This window comes from Nannobrachium achirus, assembly GCF_963921795.1.
Source record: "Nannobrachium achirus genome assembly, chromosome: 7".
Lineage (NCBI taxonomy): Eukaryota > Metazoa > Chordata > Actinopteri > Myctophiformes > Myctophidae > Nannobrachium > Nannobrachium achirus.
In genome coordinates this window covers 18,285,703-18,298,945 of record NC_137816.1, presented here as the reverse complement: position 1 = coordinate 18,298,945, position 13,243 = coordinate 18,285,703, and positions in this window count along the sequence as shown.

The following is a 13,243-nucleotide window of genomic DNA, read 5'->3' as shown; positions in this document are numbered from 1 at the left end:
TTTGAGCATAGTTAACAATTAAAAGTTAAAGGAACAGTGGCTACACTAATGAATCAAATTTTCAGATGGGGTTGAATAATTTTGAGCACAACTGTATGTTAGTCAAATTATATATAGGCCTACTGTATGAATACTTGTATGAATAGATGAATGTAAACTTTTGTGTACAAGTTGTTGGGTTATGAATGTACTTTGTGTTCCACCTCATACGTTTTCACAGGTGCATGCATGTTTCATATACTGTACATGAGGTATTAGGTGAGTCAATATAAGGTTTAACCCCAAAAAATTTGATACAAAAGGTTTTTCAATGGATTCTGGTAGTATTATGCACTTGGTGACACTTTTTGACTTTTGGCATGGTGTTGGGTATGGATATAAGGTTTTCAAAAACCATCAGCAACAAGTTGGGCTAGCCCCCTAGTTGTCTGTTTGAAATGAATTCGTTATTAAATAGGTCTATACATGGTTGAAACCCCAAATAATTGATGGAAGAGATTTTTCAATGGATTCTGTTACTATTAGGTATGCTAAATAACATCCTAAAAGCTTAGGAGAAACAAACCACTGAAAAGGCATAATCTTCACGATGGTGTCCATGGGAGCTTAAAATGCAAATAAATTGGGAGGGAATATGTGCCATCTTGAAAAGTATGCATTTCCAGTAGTTTTCTTTCCCTAAGCTTTTAGTATGTTATTTAGCATACCCAATAGTAAGAGAATCCATTGAAAAATCTCTTCCATCAATTATTTGGGTTTCAACCATGTATAGACCTATTTAATAATGAATTAATTTCAAACAGACAACTAGGGGGCTAGCCCAACTTGTTGCCGATGGTTTTTGAAAAACTTATGTCCATACCCAACACCAAGTGCATAATTGATATGATTTTTTACATATTAAATCCCAGTTTATAGGCATTTAAAGCTCCTGCAGCCATCGTGGACGCCAGTCACGCGCCATCTTGAAAATGAAGCCTTTCCGAAAGGAATATTTTCCTCTATTTTTAGTATGCTCTAAAGAATGTCCAGAGGTACCAGAATCAGTTGGCAAAATATTAGCAAAATCTTTTCCATTTGAGATATAGCCATTTTAACACATTCCCCGCCATTTAACAATACCTTCGTACTCTACCATGCCTCCAGTCTCCATAGACTTCCATGTAATTCATAGTGCACGGATCATGCACACCCATGCCTAGATAATGCACCACGTGTGTCCACATTGCTCACAGCTTTCAAACAAAAAAATCCGAATGGAAATCCGTTCAGGCATTCATGAGATAGAAGCCATTATGTTTTCCTAAAATGTAAACAAAGATGGCTGCCATGTTTGATAGATGGGGTTGCTATGGGGGTTAAACATGCAATTTCGCGATTTCTATCATGCCTACTACATTTGAAAAAAAAATTTTTTTTTGATTTTTTTTTTTTTTTTCAAAATGGCGGAAATTCTCGGGACTATCGGGCCTGGCAGGGAAAGACATTGAAATAATCTCGGGACTATCGGGCCTGGCATGCAATGAGTTAAGCTCCCCACAGTCAACTCAGACGCCATCTTGAAAATGGCGGCTTTCGGGGAGGTAGATTTTGAGTATGTTATTTAGCACACCCAATACTACCAGAATCCATTGAAAAACCTTTTGTATCAATTTTTTTGGGGTTAAGCCATATTTTCTCTTAGAATGACTCACCTATATTCACTCTCACACACACACACACACACACACACACACACACACACACACACACACACACACACACACACACACACACACACACACACACACACACACACACACACACGTATCTCATATCTTACAGTATTTAAAGTATTTCAGATGCTCAAACAAATTTATTCTGCATTTTGTTTCAGCAACATCACCAACCAACTGGAGGTAGGATACACAATTTGTAGTTAAAAAATAAAATACATTGTCAAAACGGTTACTTTTCAGTTTTCAGGATTCAAAATCAAACAGTCGCCTTACAAGCTCAAGCTCATTTACAGAAAAACAAAACATCAAAATATGGAGATAAGAGGATTCTTCCCACCAACGAGAAATAATAGATTGACACACACACGAGGCAAAGGAAAGGAAATATAGAAGGCTACTACAATTTATATAACTTCACCAGTCTTCAATACATTCACTCACAGGCAATTCATCCAGGGATGTGTTAATGACCCACAGGGATAGTTCACCAAAACAATTGCCAATAATTTGATGACCAGCAGTGGTTCCCTATGGAGAACCTATGAAGAACCTGCTTTGTTCCCTAAGGAGACACAAAGAGTCCTCAAATTATTGTCTTAGGGATGCGACAAAAACAAAACAATATCCATTAATTCAAGACTCCATGGGGTAAGTAATCAATAGAATGAAAGTAATATCCCTTAAAGTGGGTAGTTGGAGAGGATACAAATTACCTATGGACTTTTTGATGAATCAATAGGGAGGGAATCTGTTACCGTGTGCATATACAGTATCAGACCAATATTTATTTTTCCTCCAAATTTATTTATTATTTTACTCGTAAAGAGTATTGTGTATTCTTGACACAGCATCTTGTTGTTTAGGAATCATTAGGAAGGCCAACATTCACTGTAAATGTTGTACCTTGAATACCAACAAAGCACATCATTGTTCATGAGTGATTCAGAGAAGAGAGAGCCAGTGAGAGAGAGAGTCGAGGAGATGGGCTGTAACAGTGGTTCTCAATCTACTTTTCACAGCATTCATATTAACATCAGATGCATGGTTCCTTCAACACAAGAAGTTGTGTCAAGAATCCATAATACAGACAGACAGGATTTGCACAATTTATCAGCTCAAAATACATTGAAAAAAGAATGTATGCTTTATGTGGTGTGACAGTGAGCAATCAATCAGCAGATTCAGCACCATGGACAGCAGTTACGGTTATTCCCCTATTGCCCAAAGTACTGGATTCGCCTGTCATTCCCAAAACAAAAGCTTTTCAACACCTCGTTCATGTCCAACTCATCAGTCAACTTTTTGTGGATGTGCAAGAAAAGTAAGTGGTTGAGGCGTTTTTCGCTCATTGGTGAACAGTTTTGCAGCTGACGGAGGCTTGAGGAACTCCGTTCAGCAGTAGCATTAGTCATCGGCACTATTAGGTAAAGCCGCAGTAACTTGTCGACCTCACTAAAACGAGAGTTTGCTGCATCTCCCGCTGCTGCCAGCACACTGGCAAGTGATGCTATTGTGGTTACGCTTGTGCTGGGCTCACTTGTCCTGTTGTGGTCTGTCAAAAGGCTTGGGAGCATTGTCAGCTGGGTGGAGAGCATTGCCATGTCCACGTCTCCCATACACTGTACGATAACATCGTATGGGATACCAACTGGCCCTTCATCTGACCTGTTAAAACAATAACAGGGATAATTAAATAAGGGATAAAAAGGTACCATAAAAATTGTTCATAACAACAATATTGGTAATTATAAGCCTAAAAGGTCCTTAAACACCAGGAGCATGACGAATAATAATATATAAATGATAAAATGAACGAGGTGAAAATTTAACCCGGTTTTAAAAATGAATTGCATCACTTTTTTTTTTTTTTGAACAAGTATAATATTCGTGTTCTGTGTGGCTATACTAATGACACAAACGGACAGTTAAAATAGAAATTAATTGCAAGAAAATAAAGAAATAAGCTAGCAGTGTGTACTAGGGACCTTAAAGAGGTGGTGCCATGATTTCCCCCCCCTATAAAACATGATTATCAGGTATTATGATTAGGCCTGGGGCGGTATGGACATTTTGTTACCGCGATTACCGTCTTCCCATTTACCGCCGGTACTGCGGTAATTACCGCACCCCCATATCTATTAATTAAGCTTTGGCGATAAGCCAAAATATTGCAATCATCTTCCCAAAAGTCGCCTCTCCACAGTGGAGAGGAGACACAGCCTGACTGCCCGAGTTATACTTCTCTGTACAGCACAGCGGGTCTGGCTTTCAAAGGAGCAGATCTACAAGCTCACAACACATCGCATCCGCGACGCGTTCTGAGCTTTTAGTTCTGCACTGTCGGGTTACCATAGTAACGTAGGCTAGCTACTTGGGCTTTTCAGACACGAACAGCTGTGTGAACAAACCAGAAGAGGAAGGGTAGTCAGATCGTGTACAGTGATTCTGTAAACTCACGTCACGTCTCAACTCTCAAATCGCAGTGATTGAGTGCTGCTATATACAGGTTTTAGTTACAAGACTTGACAGAAAAGGTTATAAAATCGCCGACGCGCCGTACGGGGCACAACGTGCGACGCGGTGGAGAAAGTAAAATAGTTTCATTTTCGGTTTTACTCCACGCGGCCCGCGCTCCGCCAGTAATCCGTATGAATAAAAAAAGATATGCCACAACACAAGGTATGTATTAACATCCTTGTGTCGAGTGGATTACAGAGAAAGTGTATGCTGCTCCGTCATAGAGTTGTGCTCCGTACCCTGCTCTGTGCACTGTGTGCAGGGCGTGATTCCTAAACCCACCAGGATTGAGTTAAGACCCGCCTCACTCCTGGAAGTCCTCGCGTTTCCACGAGGCGGGTCTTAACTCAAGCCTGGTGGGTTTAGGAATCACGCGTGTGCAGGTCTGTGTCTGAGTGACGTATGTGGCTTCCAACGTGTGGTACACGGCCCAGAGCAGAGCGGCATGGAGCGCATGCGGCCCTCGCTTCTCCCCCTCGCTTGTTTTCCAATAAAAAATAGACCTTTTTTTTGTCTTTTTACCGCGGTAAGCACAATGACACCGCGGTAGACCTCGGTATACCGCGGTACGGCGGTACGGCGGTACGGCGGTTACCGCCTCCAACCCTAATTATGATTATACTAGGAGGAAGATTTCTTCCAAAAAATTATACAGAAAGAGTTAAAATTGGGTTTTTATGTGGCCACACCCCCAGTTCATTAAGTATGCATGGATGGCATGGTGGGTGGTGACCCAGCTGATATAGCCACACCCCACAGTGTTGGGTGAATGGTAAATAGGGGAGGAGTTGATACTGTGACATACTTAGTATCTGTGTTTTTTAACTGACACTTTTCACCACAAGGTGGCAGCCTCCAAGAGAAAACAAACAAATACTAAGAGAATACATCATTTATCAAAAAAAACACACCAGGGGGTCTAATGAAGTACTTTCAACCTCCTAGACACATGAAAAACAGAAAAAGTACATATGCACTATGGCACCACCTCTTTAAGGCCTAAACACAAATAATAATCTAAAGATATTTAAAATGTCTTATCTGTACTACATATACTACGAGTACGACATATTGTACAAAGGCATGAACAACAGAAAATAATACTCTCGCCTAGGGATGGGACGATATGAAAATGTCATATCACGATTATTGTGACAAAATAAATCGCGATTTACGACATCGCGATAATCAAAATCCATTATCCTGGGGCGGAACATTTGTCAAAAAATAGCAGATCTACAAGCTCACAACGCGTCGCAACGTTAATTGTGAGCTTGTAGATCGGCTATTTTTTGGAAAAGACATTTGATAGAGTGAAAAAAAGACTGTATCAAGTACATATATATATATATATATAGGTACCTTTTACCAATTATAGCGGGTTTAAGTGGTACCGGATATGCAGCTCGGCAAATAAAAGGTGAATTTATCCCAGTGCATGACGGAGGACGATATCACGATAAATTAAATCTCCATAAGTGTTTTTTAATCACGATAAACGATAATATCGCGTATCGTCCCATCCCTACTCACCTGTTGACAGCAGCCAGCAGGAGATTTTCCATGTGAGACAGAAGCTGCAGGGTGGGCTGGTCAAACCTACTGGCCAGTTCAGAAGTCAGCTGGTCGATCACCTCAAAGAACCGGCTCCTGTATAGCACTTCTGGGTCTTCAAAGCGGCAAGATGGTCGTTGTTTTGGAGGAGCTTGGGTCAGTGCTGTTTTTGCGCTTTCATATATTTCATGAAAGAATGCTTCTGACCTCATTCCTCGAAAGAGCGAACTGAGCATGTTCACATTGGACTGCACAGTTTCTGAGCTTGTGTCCTTAGCCTGAAGGACACGTGCTACCTTGTCAGCAGAGGAGAACAGGCTGAGGAAAACCTTCAAGCCCAGGTGGACTTCAAACTGGGTCATCAGTGCCTTCACCCCTGGCGCATATTTGGCGGCTTCCGTCATAACCCCTGCATTTATCATCTCCTCCAGTGCATAATACACACCCTCATAGTTATTCAGTAGGGATTTCACCGCTTTTATTCTGCAGGTCCAACGAGCAGGGCAGATGGCTTTCAGACTGCCTACATGTACGTCAGGCTTCATGGAGTTGAAAGAAAGACGCATTTTCGCAAAGATATCCAGGCTTTTTGGTGAGGCAATCATCATTTGAATGTCATGAACGAGCGATAGGGCCCCCCTAACCATTGGACACTTGGATGCAACCTCTTGGAGAATTAAGTTGAGGCTGTGACTCATGCAGTGGATGGAAAGGGCTTTTGGATTTGTATCTTTAATTTGGTTGGCCACCGCTGACATTTGCCCCTGCAGCACAGATGCACCGTCATAGGTCTGGCCCCGCATATCCATAATATCAAGACCACAGCGGCACAGAACGTCCTCGATTGTGTGCATTATGGAATGAGCATCAGCGTTTGGACATTCATGCATCCCAATGAAGTCTTCATGCGCAGTGTAGTCCCCTGAGACCCACCGAAGAGAAAAGGACAGCTGCTCTTTACCACTTACGTCCCTGGTCTCTTCCACAACTATGGCATAATGTCTTGCACCTCTGATTGTGGTCAGCAGCGCATTGAACGAGACCCGATACATGTGTTGTAGCAGTTCGTTCAGGATTTCATGGGAGAAGTATTTACCTGTGGCCATGAAACTTTCCAGCACTTCGTTTTTTCTTGACACTAAGGTGGTCAGCTGATGGAAGTTTGACTCCTTATCGTCGTGCCCCCTAATAGTGATCCCTTGCCTCACAAGAAAACGCAGACAGTGGAGTTGCTGCAGGATGCCCTCTCGCCTATGGCTCTGTTCTTCAGCAGACAGATCTACCGGCTTAATGGATGTCTGCAGTTTGTAGGAAAGCCTCTTCTGCACAGCCTCCTGGTGTTTCATACTTTTCTCGTGATTGTCCAGGATCTGTGGGCATTTTCTCCAATTGTTTACACCCGAAGTCAAGAAGTTTTCCTCGCTTTTGAGTTTTGAGAACTTGATTAGGTTGCGAGATGCGGCAAATCGGCAAACATGACATAGCAGCCGCTTTCGAGTGCTGCACAACACAAGCCAGTCTCGACTTGTGTACCAGTCTGGGTTACAATAGCGCTGGTCTTTAGTTCCATAAGACCTGGCAGTGTCCTTCTTAGTTATAAATGGCTGAGCTGGCGAGAGGGCTTCAGTTTCCTGGCAGCAGGTATCCATACACACCAGTGGTGGTGATGGTGCTCCTTCCTCCCAATCCTCCGTGTCTGATAGAGGAGCTTCCTCTGGTAATGGGCGCATGTAGGAACGCCACTTCTTAACAGCCATCCTGTGTTTCAAACTTTTCTCATGCTTGTCCAGGATCATGGGGCATTTCTTCCAATTGTTTACACCGGTAGTGAAGAAGCAAGCCTCGCTGCATTCGCGAAACGTGACTAGGTTGCGAGATGCGGCAAAGCGGCAAACGTGACATATCAGCCGCTTTCGAGTGCTGCACAACACAAGCCAGTCTCGAGTTACGTACCAGTCTGGGTTACAATAGCGCTCCATATTTCCATAAGTCCTGCCAGTTTCCTTCTTGGAAATAACTGGCTGAACTGGGATGAGGGATTCCGTTTCCTGGCAGCAGGTATCCATACACACCGTAGGAGCAGACGCAGGGGAAACAGGGGCCTGCTGGGATTCCTCTTCTCTCTCCTCCAGTGGTGGTGGCGGAGGTGCTCCTTTTTCCACATCTGACAGCAGTCCTTCTTCGTCCTGGCAGAAGGTATCCATACACACCAGTGGTGTTGATGGTGCTTCTTCCTCCGCATCTAATAGAGGAGCTTCCGGTAATGGGCGTCTGTGGGAACGCAACTTCTTGTGTTTCAAACCTTTCTCATGCTTGTCCAGGATCTGGGGGCATTTCTTCGAATTGTTTACACCCGTAGTGGAGAAGCTATCTTCGCTGCAGTTTGTTTCTTCCTCCACGTCCGACAGCAGAGCTTCCTTGGTTAATGGGTGTCTGTAGGAACGCCACTTCTTAACAGCCATCCTGTGATTCAAACTTTTCTCATGATTGTCCAGGATCAGGGGGCATTTCTTCCAATTGTTTACACCGGTAGTGACGAAGCGATCCTCGCTGCATTTACGGAACTTGAGTAGGTTGCGAGATGCGGCAAAGCGGCAAACGTGACATATCAGCCGCTTTCGAGTGCTGCACATCACAAGCCAGTCTCGAGTTGCGTACCAGTCTGGTTTACAATAGCGGTCGTAATTTCCATAAGTCCTGCCAGTTTCCTGCTTGTAAATAACTGGCTGAACTGGGATGAGGGATTCCGTTTCCTGGCAGCAGGTATCCATACACACCGTAGGAGCAGACGCAGGGGAAACAGGGGCCTGCTGGGACTCCTCTTCTCTCTCCTCCAGTGGTGGTGTCGGAGCTTCTTTTTCCACATCTGACAGCAGTCCTTCTTCTGGTAGGGATGCCGGTTTAGGCAGAGGGCTCTCTATGAAAATCGTAGGTTTTCTTTGGACACGCCTCTTTTTTTGGGGTGGCTCATTCATTTTCATTACATATAGCAGTCTACTCTGTGTTGTTTATACTGTATCTGTGAAGATACATTCCTAGAGAGTTCTCTTTTAGGTTGATATGTATAATGGATGTGTCTGGCTCTATCACTGGCAATCTTTTATCTGGCTGGCTGAACACTCTTTAACCTGTGGAATCTGCGTTGTGTTCTGTGCTGTTAAAGAAATGATCCAGAGGACTAACAGCTGCTGGTCGCTCCCCCTTTACTGGCAGCAGAATGGTGGTTGTCTGTACAAAAAACAAATAAAATATAAAATATCAGATTTGGTCAATATCAGTGAAATGCAATCCATATCAAATGCAGTCTACTTGCTGGCTCCTTCAGATAACACATTTTGCATGACTAACATAGCGGCACCCCCTGCACCCCCTCAATTCCATTTTAGCACAAAATCACATAGAAGTAAACAACACTTTTCACAAAGAGCAGACCTAAACTGCAGTACTCTTTAATCAAATAAACTAACTATATAGACTATATTTTGTTATTTATCCAAAGTATGTGCTTTCAGACCACTGAATTATCAGACAGTATTTCATTGAATTTAATTTGGGAATCATTTTTAATCTTCCCAAGACTGTCAAACACAAAGATGCACATTCTATGTAACTATTCCTAAAATAACTACGGCCCCTACAGCACAATTTATTTGTTTGTAATGTTATGGTAAAATAGCCAATAAATGTGTGATGTACAGTAGAGTAGGCACAGATGACAAGAGTTAACCTACAGGATGTAGTAACCTACTTGGATGATAGAAGTGTCTGCATAAGCTGATATAGTCAAAATGGTATTTCATGAAGCAGGCTTAATAAGTTACTGTAGAGATAATTGTGAAAAAGATGATGGTGATACTGACAGATCTGTACAACAAATGTGGTGGCAGCAGTTATGTATGTTGATGATTGATAGGCTAATAATATTTTGTAACGCTTTTTTAATGCTAAAGTATCTAGCTAGTTTGATAATAAATTAGCAGTTTTATGTTACACATAGGTCTATCTGTGTAACATAAAACTGCTAAACAGCAATAATAGATATAGAATATAATAGAATAGAATAGAGTGCAGCCCGCCCACACTACGCCCAACCCCAAACAGTAAAGTGCCATTTCCACATTATTATTATTATTGTTGTATAGTTGGTGTGAACACTGCCATCCACTTGGCTTATATTTTTTAAAGTTGGTCTATAGTTATAGTGCTCACTGCTCAGTGTGAATAATCTAGGCCTAGGGGAAACATTAACATTAACAACAACATGAAAATAGAAATGCACTTGCCACACCAATACGCCAAACACAACCAATCTAAACATTCTAATCACTCATATGCAGTGAAATGCAGTGTCCCCCCCCCCCCCCCTCCTCTCTCTCTGAAACTTGCAATTGCAAAAGTGCATTTACACAGTTGATATTCAAAGGTGTCTACATTATTCACAAGCTAAATACTATACAGACCCCTATACGTTACACACTGTAGTCTGTAGAAAACATCACAGGAAAAATGAACATATTATTTTACCTCATTCCTTCCTTCCGCCAACCCAGCAGAGCAGAGTGGACTGAGTCGGCGCAGCATTGACGTCACGGGCGCCGGAGCAAGAGAGGTGGGTACCCGTTTTGTCCCCCGTGGTGTGCCTAAATTAAATAAACCCAAGAAATCATTCAGAAATCCGCTATTGAGTGAGTTTCTACACCCTTTTGTGTAGGCCTACTATGGTTGTGAATAATTTGTTAGTGATGTAGCCTACATTATTATTATTTTTTTGTTTTTTACACAGATAAACCAGACACAAATTCCCATTTCCCACTCAGTTCTGTCTGTGCAGAATTGCAATACGTGCAGTGTACGTCCAGCAGATGGCACCATCGCATAAGGTATTCTCGTGTTCTTTATAATGTATTTTCTATTTCAGCTACTGTATACTCACTGCATGAATGGCGCCATGTAGCCTATTTTATGTTATTAAGCAAGGAAATTGTAACCTACAGACTGTGACAGACAACAATAATTGTAGGATCGACGCACGTGCATGTGAGTTCATGTGGTGTTTCTGTTGTTGCTGAGACTGAGTGTAAAATGGTCTCTCTGTCCATTCATGTCCACTCCAGACACCTGTGCACCATTAGATAATCACAGAATTTGAATGTTTATCAATCATCAGTCCATAATAATAATTTCCTATGCATAATGTTTATCAATCATCAGTCCATAATAATAATTTCCTATGCATTTTAACCAGGCGAGAGAATGTGTTTTCTTCTCATTTGAATAGACACATTGAAGAAAGTGCAACATTTGCAACATTCAACTAATTTCATGTGCTTGAAGCTTCTTCAGATTGAGGGGGGAAGGGGATAAAAGCCACGCCCCCATTGAGGGCTATTAAAGCACCTCCAATTTGCCTTCACTTCAGTTTGCAAAAATGAGTGGGTGGAATAGCTGGAGGCACAAGCAGTGCATGTCCAAAGCAACACTAAAGAAGAAGCAAAAGCTGTCAGCTGGAGGCCCTGTAAAAAAACTGCTACCTAAGGAATGGAAATTGCTGGAGAAAAGAGAAAAAGAGTTGGACAAAAGGGAGAAACAATTGGAGAAGATGGAGACACAGGTGGCGAAGAGAAAACGACGATTAGGGCAGATCGAGAGAGGGTTGGACAACAATGAGAGAAAACTGGAGAAGAAAGAGAAAGACCTGGTGCCGAAAGAGACACAGCTTCAGCGGAGACAGATAATTACGCAGAGAGAGACCACTGCAGAAAGTTGATTGTCAAGTGCAATTACCTGTATTAATTATAGTTTCTGCCAACTGTGCCAAGCCCCGTCCTGACTGCTTACGATTGGCTGAATGCAAGAACGAGACACTGCCGATGGTGATGTAGCCTTTACATCTCATCTACCCTTCTTACCCACAAAGTGTTGTTTTGTCTTGACAGCTGAAGACTGCATGGGGCAGAAAGACATTTGTATTTCATTTTATTTTTTATTTTTTAGAATTGTTTGTACATTTTTCGAAAACTTTTAGAAATCTGTTTGACATTTTGGAAACCCTTTAACCCATCTACTTTAAAATGATGCCATAGTCATGGTTACATTGAGTAATATATTTTTGATATTCTTGGTGTTACTTTATTGAAGATATTTTGCTGCAATAAAATGATTAATTACACTTGGTTTGAGCATTTTAACAACTCATATATAGGCCTGTAGGCATATTAGACTCCTTCACTCAGCTGATTTTACATGAATGAACAGTAATCTGTAGGTTATTTATCCTTCATTATACTTTAATCATCTTTTGTGGCAGAATGATGGTCTAGAAATGAACACTTAGCACTGCATGAAATCTTATTTATCCTTCATTCTACTTTAATCATCTTTTGTGGCAGAATGATGGTCTAGAAATTGATTGATTGAAGGCTTTATTAGAAGTTTGCATAGGAAAATGTACAGTTTCATGACGGTACAGTTCACTGGTACAAGGTCTACTAAAAGGAGATCCATGAAAAGACTAAGCTTATTTCAACAGGAAACCATTAAAGTATCTCATTGAATGACAGACAAATAGAACACAGTAGGTCTACTATGCAGTAGATATGTAAAGAAAAGGGAAAAAAAAGAAAACGGTAAGTCTAAACAAACAGTAAAGTATATACAAGGAAGGGGCAGGGGAGGGTAGGGTTGGGCTAGGTTTTTACCAGTTGCGAACGGCTGCTGCCTGTAAGTGGTTTTTCAGGGCAATTTTAAAGGATGCTAGTGATCCACGCTCCTTTATGGCCTTCGGTAAGGCATTCCACATTTTTGTGGTATAGCAGAAGAACGAGTTTGACCCTTAACTGGTGAGTAGCGGTGAGGTGAGTCTGATAGGGAAGGTTAAGCACTTAGCTGTGAACACTTGATGAACACTTAGCACTGCATAAAATCTGAATCTTGGCTGTATTTGCCAAAGCAAAGTTCCAAAAATCAAAATGCACATTGCCAACATGCATGACTTTCCTTGACCCTATGCATTAACTAAACGAAAATCATGAACAATGGAATGAAAGGGAAACAGGCTTTTATTGTTTTAGCAATACTGTTAACACCATTGTTAATCTTTTAAAAGTTAAAATGCATGCATGCAAATGGAAGTGTCAACACAAAAATAACTATACATAGACCTATCTATATCTATGTATCTATATATCTATATATATATATATATATATATATATACTTGCTGGCAGAGTTTTCATAATGAAAAATCTGCTTTACCTGCAGTTTAAATAATGGGAGAGTATCTGCCGTAACTGTTTGTCTCCACTCCAGCTTTTGGAACAGACAGCTGCCTCCATCTCTCCAGAGCTGATCTCCTCTCTCCTAAAGCTGTCTTCTCCTCCACTTCTCTTTTTCTGCAACACCTGTGCCTCTGCTCCAGCTGTATCCCTCTATTCTCCAATAGTCTCTCTCTCTTT